The sequence below is a fragment of the Myotis davidii genome, unplaced genomic scaffold, assembly GCF_000327345.1.
Source record: "Myotis davidii unplaced genomic scaffold, ASM32734v1 scaffold515, whole genome shotgun sequence".
Classification (NCBI taxonomy): Eukaryota; Metazoa; Chordata; class Mammalia; order Chiroptera; family Vespertilionidae; genus Myotis; species Myotis davidii.
Window position 1 is genome coordinate 731,931 of NW_006286242.1, and position 8,573 is coordinate 740,503.

The 8,573-nt window shown below is 36.9% G+C and overlaps 1 protein-coding gene across 2 annotated transcripts in view; it reads right to left on the minus strand.

Annotated features, from left to right (window-relative positions):
- Window positions 1–8,573, minus strand: part of ZNF438 (zinc finger protein 438) — a 223,529-nt gene that overhangs the window by 121,169 nt on the left and 93,787 nt on the right. For both annotated transcript variants that reach the window (XM_006757527.2, XM_015559934.1), the window contains one exon: window positions 4,549–4,607. The gene's annotated coding sequence lies outside the window, so the exon portion shown is untranslated. The remainder of the gene's footprint in view (window positions 1–4,548; window positions 4,608–8,573) is intronic.

Here is an 8,573-nt window from a genome sequence, read left to right on the forward strand (position 1 = left end):
AGAGGGCTGCCTGGCTCCTCCCTGGCCCAGGCCTAACGCCTCAGGCCGAGGCTTTAGACCTGGTCCTGGGCACCACCAGCTCCCCGCCACAGATCGCTGGCTGGCTCTGCCCCAGTCCAAGCCTAAAGCCTCTGGCTAAGGTGTTAGGCCTGGGCCAGACCCTCCCCATGCTCCCCACCATCAACAATCTCTGGCTGGCTCCTCCCTGACCCAGGCCTAACGCCTCAGGCTGAGGGTTTAGGCCTGGGCCGGGGCACCCCAGCTCCCACCATCAATCGCTGGCTGGCTCCGCCCCGGTTCCCCGCTGCAACTGCCATCAAGGATCCCTGGCTGGCTGGACCGCCCCAAGCCTAAAGCCTCTGGTGGAGGCTTTAGGCTTGGGCCGGAGCACCCCCAGCTCCCTGCCGCTGCCGCCATCAAGCATAGCTGGCTGGCTCCGCCTGGTTCCCTGCCACTGCCACCATCAATGATCGCTGAATGGCTCCGCCCAGGCCCCAGCCTAAAGCTTCAGTCTGAGGCTTGGGGCTGACATATGCAAATTAGCCGCCATCTTGGCTGTCGACTAATTTGCATATCTCACTGATTAGCCAATGAAAAGGGTAGCGGTCGTACGCCAATTACCATCTTTCTCTTTTATTATATAGGATAGCATTTTCTTCTAAAACTTAAGGCAAAGGCAAAAATAGAATACCTTTATCCAACAACAAAAATGTATATTTAAAATATTGTGGAATAATAATGAGTTGGGATATACTTTTAAAACAAGAAAAAAAGCAGAAAATAATAAGCATCTCCCTATGATCAACTACAATCTTCTGAATGGAACTGAAGCAGAAGTGTTAAAGTTTCAGGTAAGCAGCTTTATATCTGAGGCAACTTAAAATGATCTACCTATTAAATAAACTAAAAGTAAGATGATAGGTTCAAATCTACCCTTTTAGAATTAGAATCCATTTTTTTAAGTGTGTTTTAAGAAGGAAGAATGTAATCTTTAATAGATCAGGGGGTTCCATTTAACTAGAAATTTACTACACCAGGAATCAGTAGATTTTTAAATATACACAATTAATTTGACAACAAACTTGACTGTTGAATTTAAATTTTAAAACTAATATATTACTTTTCTGTTCTTGTTTTAAATCAAAAGGATTTCTTTTAGGACTACAAAGGCATGAGCATTTAGCCTATCTCATGGAGGAAGGAGTGATTTCTAATCTTTAAAAACAGGAGATTTGCCTCTATGATCACCTGGGACAAACTTGGCCAGTACAAGTAGGCTAGAAGGTTATAGGAGCCTGGGAATGTTTAACATCAAAAAATAAATTACATACAACTCAGTAAGATCACAGGGAATTACACAGGAAATGTGAACAGTAACCCTTTCGTATCTCTGTACACCCCTCCCACCGCCTATGATAAATGGAGTCCTGCTGCATGAAATCCAGCTATGGGAATACAGAAGCCAACAGCAGAGGGGGACCAGGGAAAAGAAAAAAAAAGAAAACATTTTATATATACACACACAGTACAACATAAATTCATAATGACATAAAATCACGTTGCTCCAAAAACAGCCTTAGCCTTTCTTATTGCCACGTATGCACCGTATCACTGCCTTATTCAACGGAGCCTTAAGTAAAAATTCCAAAGAAACTTGAAGAATTGGGTGGGGGTGGGGGGTAGAATAGTTGGCGGACTCATGGTAAGTAGGAAAACGTGGCTCCTCTGAAGCTGACCAAACAAACTGGTCTCCACCCTGGCTTATGTTTAAACATCTTGTTCTTAGTCAGTCTGGAGGGAAAACATTCTTTCCACAATAAATAATATGCAATCGAATCAGAAATTCTTACTCCAGCCTGTCTACTCGATGTAACAGTTTCTTCAGTACTGTAAGCCAGAAGCAGAGAGAATTCAACTGATTATAAACTTTTTGTTTTAAGAGTAACTTAGTTATAGTCAAGACAAGTTAAAATATTTCTAGTTGCTTATTTGGAAAAGCAAATGTGACTGTGCAGATCCTAGACTCCTTAGAGAACCCTGGTTGAGATCTCAAGGAAATAAGCTTCTCTTAATACAACTGCTTCTGGAAAAGAAGAAATTCTCAGCTTCTATAAATAGGTGAGAAAGTTTAAAAACCCCTTATAATCCTCAGAGAATAAGGGCATGGGTATCCAAATAAAATAAAGAAAAACGTGATTTTTCCAATGGACTAAATTTAAAATATGGAATGGAATTTCAGTTCCTTTGAAATAAGATTTAACTTTTCCCATTGGTATAACTTCAGGATAGAGATGTTCTGCCACAAAGAGTAGGTCAAGAAATAAATGGAAGTGAGGACAGAGATCACAAAGCAAAATTTGTGATCTTTTCACCAATTAAAACTTTTCACCAATTAAAGTGAAAAGGGTAAGCTTTTTAGAACTATCGAGAGGGGTAACAATAAAACCAAAGGATTTTTCTCCAGCAAAGTGCCTCCTCCAAAGCATAGGTATATCTTCTTCAAGAAATAGCCTATGCCTGTAGTGTTTTTGTACAATAAATGACACATCACTCAAATGGCAAATGAAATTTCAAATGTAGACTTCCTAGTCGCCTTAAAGCTAAAGGATTGATGTCTGGTTTCTGTAGCATTGGCTCACTGATAGGCAGTCCAAGGACTCTGTGACAAGCTAAAGGTCCTGCTCTTTCCAAGAATTTAGAGTTGCTACAAAATTTACATTAGGAAAAACATTAGCAGAATGAGAGGAAGCAAAGTAATACACAAAAACTTTCAAATAATAAACCAGACTTCTAATTGGGGTTCTAACCATGGAGCAGTTCCCCCATTATAGTGTGGACTCTGAAGTGCACCAAATGGAAACTCAATGGAGCCATCTCCTCATCTGGAAACAAGAGTTCACTTTCATTGTTTTTTTAAAAAATATGTTTTTATTGATTTTTAGAGAGAGAGGAAGGGAGAGGATAGAGAGAGAAACATCATTGATCAGCTGCCTTCAACATCTTCCCCCTCCCCACCACCACTGGGGATAGAGCCCACAATCTGGGCATGTGCCCTGACCCATAATCGAACCAGTGACCTCTTGGATCCTGGGTCTACACTCAACTGTTGAGCCACACTAGCCAGGCCTTTTAGTGCTTCTTAACCATTTTGAACTCATGTCTTGTTTTGTTAAATATAAACACTTCATATCCTCATTGTATATTGAGATTTCAAAGTAATTTAAGTATTACATAACCAAAAAGAAACTATAGCAAGATAATTTTTGTTTTTCAAACAAAAAAATCTAGTGCAATAAAAATTATTAGAAAATACTTATAAAAGTAGACAGATAGTAAGTAATACTTTATTGTTATCTTAAAAACAAAAGGTAAAGAATATCTATGAACACTATTGATGACAACCAAATGTTAACTGTTGGGACCTTCAGCATATCTCCTCTCATGGAGAAGTACTATAGATAATGTTTTCAGTTCTTACATTAGGCTTGAGGAAATGCTGATTGATACATAAAATTAGGCCTTTAATTTTTGTTAACTGATCCAGCAAAAAGCTGTTTTCTTCTCTGAAAATAACAGAGCCCTAATATAGTGTTCTCTTTCAGGTAATAAAGGACAGAAGCAAGCTTTGTAAGTCTTCAGTACAGAGGCCATAGTAAGTAAAAGATGCAAACTGTAGACAGCCTAGACAACAACTGTGGTAATAAAAACAGCAAAAATATCAGCTAACATTGCACATCTGTATAGTGCTTTGCAATATATAAAATACTTAATGTAATTTCAATCCTGCAGCTTTATAAGGTGGATATTATTTTATTGAAGTAAAGTGGCTTTTTCAAGGTTACCCAGCTAATTACAAGTAAGCAGCAGAACTGTGATTTAAACCTTTCTGACAGCTATCCCATTCATTAAAATATCAATTTTGTCATGTAATTTTGAAATATCTTCATCCAAAGTCCAAAATCAGGGCATACAAATTTTTTTCTCTCAACCCACCCAATATCACTTCCTCTCTACCAATTCCCATAAAAATTCTCAGAGTTCTCATTACAGCAACCTTTATTTCCTCATACCAGTATGACTAAGGGCACAATGAAAAGCATCTTTCAAAAACAAACCTCTTTCCTCCTAGATCTTATATCCTATAACAGTTCCCCCAAACAAGAACATCATCACAGACTTAGGTTTTTAAAAGCAATGACTACTGAGGAAATGTCTGGGGTTGTCTTTTCTTCATGTAGAATGAGTCAGATATGACAAAAATGCCTCCACATTCCTAAAAGGTGAGCAGGGGTCACCCTCTTATTCCCAGCCTTGTGGCTTAGCAAAGATACTCCAGGGACTTGGTAGAAAAAGGCCGAGGTCATGTGAATAACAAAACTAACAGAACTAGAAGTTATATTCCTAACAATTTTTAAATCATTCTAAATGTTTTATTTTTTTGAAAACTTATTAAAGGATGATAAACTACTGGCATTAGCAATTCAATGTAAATGTGAGATAAAATTAAGGTAAATTTTTATTCAAATAAAATGAATATAGAATACTCACCTATTTCAACAAAAGGTTGCTCCCACCAACCCAATGCCAACGGGAATCCTCAATCTGGGCTGCGGTAAAAAGAGGAACTTTAAGTGAACAATTTGAAAACTGGGGGAAGCAGCCTCTGCTGAAAATCAAAAGTGTGCTTCACCAAGACAAAGGGGAGGACACTTTTTATAGAGAAGTTCCTGCTCTAGTTCTCAATTGTTTCATTTTAATACAAATGAGAAATCCAAACAGCATAGTTCTGATTGATTCAAATAGCACTGTCCTAATTGGTCAGCTTCATGCACTCCAATTGGTCATTACGGAGCTTCTCTGATTTGTCAGTGCAAATGCAAATGAAGATACAGTTGTGCACAGTTCCAATTGGTTGGGGCAGGTCTCAGTGCATTGGCTGAAAGATGATACCAGGAGCTCCCTTATACAGGTCATATCAGACAGCAGGAGCACAGTTCAGGAAGCTTGGAAGCTCAGTCTGTGGCTTTTCCCTGAAATGCAGCCTGTGAGAGACCTCTGTCAGCAATGGCTGCTAGACTATGATTATGATTTTGGGCCTATAACCATGAGGAGTCTTTCCCGGTAGATATAATTCTTTTTAGGGTTCACACCTCCGAAGCTCATTATGCAGATTATGAGAATAAATTATATATAAAATGTTAAATATCTTGCCTAGCACATAATAACTACTCAATAAATGTCTGTTGCTATTATTAATATTATTGAAGTATCAAAACCAAAACATACTGGAAGGTCATATTTAGAATGAACTGGCAAACAATACAATCTGTGAATTATTTTTTTAACATCTATTCAAAACATATTTCTGTTATATGCATAGAAATATATGCATATAAATATTCAGAAAATGCTTTGGAAGAAACAATGGCAAAATGGTGACTTCTGAGATGATGGAAGGATAGTAGTCAAAGGGAACTTTGATCTGTAATGCTTTTTTTTAAAATACTTTTTATTCTTTCTGTAAATAAAATTAAAGTTTTAAAAAACAAAATAGAAAATAAATTTAAACAAAATATTATCTTAGTAAATTTCTTTAAGTCCATAGTTGATTTCAATATTATATGTAAAAGTTTACTTTTATTTTTAGTTAATTGTCCAAATGAGGTCTGAATATCCTTTTCTTTATTTAGCAATACCATTCAGCTTTATGGTAGACATCACTTTCAATAGTCTTCCTAATGATATTCCTAACTACTACATTAAAAATACTTGCTTTTGCAAAAGAAATTATTTTAATACCATTTTAAAACAATTCAATGTATTTATCAAGATGCAGGGAGGCTTTCAAAGGCCAGAAAACCATAAATCAAAATGGCTTTACATAAAAAGATTTCTTTTCCTCTTAAATTTTGTATGTCTTTATATTTAACACCACATACAGAAAACTGAATCCTTGATTCTTTTTAAAGCCAAAGGGTTGCCTATTTAAAATCATCCTAACAATTTCAAATGTCTTGAGGACTGCTTTAATTAAAAATGTCTCCTTCTAGGCTCTTCCTAACTTCTAATTCTTGTGTGTAGCATACTGATGCCGGTTTTATGATTCTAACTTTCCTTGTAGTTTACAACCATAACTTTGACTTTTTCATTCTATTTTTTTTTCCCTTCAGATCGTCTAGATTTGAGCCTATAAATTTTGGGCAAACCAGGTCACCAAAGCTCTTATTAACTCCCTGAGAGCAGCAAATAGCAGGCCTCCAAACATGGAGATAAGCCACATGCACCACAGGCCCAACCAGGCTGGGCACCATCAATTTACAAATCCAGCTTATAAATTAAAGGCCTCTAGTGTTATAAAAAGAGATAGACATTTCAAAGGATGAGAGATAGAGAAAGCAAACTCCTACTGACCTGGAGAACATTGGACTGAATAGGGAAATCCCCACCTCAAAGAGCTGTGGGATACAGCTCCTGATTGTGGAAGGCTATAGATTCTCTTTTAGAGATATTTAAAATTCAAGAAGGCCCTTTTCTGTAAATTAATGGAGAACAGTATTGATCAAAAGGTATTTCCTATGATTTCAACTTAAAAATTCTATTATTTCAATTTAATAATTCTATTATAATTTATAGCTAGTACAAGGCAATTCCAATAATTTAAGATAAGCTTTATTTCTAGACAATAAAAAATATGTATATACAATTTTTTCTCCTATCTGCTCAGATATGGATTCATTAATATTAAGCTGCTCTACCTACAAAAATGTACAACAATGGTTCTTCCAGTAGATGACTCCCTTAATTCTGTAAGTCTTAACTCAGCACCGTACTTAGAATATGAACTTTGGAACCAAAGGCCAGATCCACTACATACTAGTAGTTGTTATTTATTAAGTAACTAGACTGCTCTGGACCTAAGTTTATTGGTTAACATTAACACCTACTTTATAGGATTACTATAAGGACTACATAACTTGTTATATGAAAAGCACTAGAACTATGGCTGACAGAAAGAAAGCATTGTAAAATTCTTGGCTATTATCATCCTTAACATCAGAAATGTACAACTTTTGGAACATAACTTTAAGCACAGCTTACTACAATCACTGAAGGAACAGGTTCCTTGACACTGCTTAGTTCCATTCTTAGAACATATTCAAAGTCCCCTGCATCAATTTCTGTTATGCATTCTAATGATTTCGTCCCTCGTATATAACTCCTTGAAACCTGTGCTCTGATTACTCATTTACTCCTTTCCTCTGGACTATAAATGTCTTGAAAATAGGGACTGTATCAACAGATTACCTTGTAGTCTCAACATCTAGTACATAGCCTTGTATAGAGTAGACATTGTATAAAAATTGAATAAAACAATAAATATTAACTATTTACCTGTTTCTCTCACTCAAGTTAAGTTCATAAGGACAGAGGCTACTAAATGTTGATCTCTGCATCCTTAGAGAGGTCTTCTTTGTATGGTGGCACTAATACCTATATTTTGTATCCAAGTTTCTAATTTGTTTTGAATTTTATTTGGGTTTATTCATAATGCTTTACTTACTAAAATGAAATGCATTTAGAAATGAAACAATTCTCTTTTTTCCCCTAGAAGCTCTAGATAGAGGTAAATAAAACTTTTCAATTATATTTTAGTCCTCAAAGTGATGACAACAGAGAGAAACAACCAATGTCCACTGCATGATCTTTCCCATGCAGCTCTGGCTGGAGCCTTTGTCAGTGGCCCATCCTCCAGGACTTAGCCAGAACAAAGCCTTTCCTCAAAAAGAGTCACCATTTGATTGCAGTACAGATTTTATTCAGTCAGCACTGTTTCCTAGCTCTTTCACAATGACGGCGTGGCATTATTTCAAAATTCTTTCTGCCCACCAAGCTTGTGACCATGCCCAGCTGAGCTTATGACAAACAGCCACCTTGAGCAGCATTCTATTGCTGATTTCAGGGCTGGCAGCCTTTTCACCACATATGAGCTCATCAATGAAAGATCTTCAGTGGGATCTTAAATCTGGTGTTTGACTACTACCCACAGTGGGGCTACCTCCCAGCATCCTCACTCCCAAGACATGCACATATCCCAATGAAAAAATGTAGATAAACACCTTTCTCAGTTTTCTCAGGGGAAAATATTGATTTAACATTCCTCTGAGTCATTCTGTTACCAGATTACTTCCAGGTGTTATAATTGGGCCTCTTGACTACAACATGTCACTTACCTAATATTAGATCAGAGTATAAATACACAAGTCACATATGATCCCTTCTTCTAATTCTCCTTACTCAAAGTAGTAAGATAAGTGATTTATTACTCTTAACTTTACAAGATGAAATTAAGCTGATTTCTTTGGTTAATGACATCTAAAAATATGCTGTCATATTAAAATGTCCTTGCTATCCCTGGTGCCCTGGTCAGTCAAAGAACTTTAAGGTTAGAAAGGATCTTAGAGAGTCCCCTTGTTCTTTTAATATATCTAGCCTAAGGCCCAGAAAAGTTGAGGGTTTGCCATGGTCTCTCAGTCTCTCTCTCTCTCTCTCTCTTTCTTTCTCTCTCTCTCTCT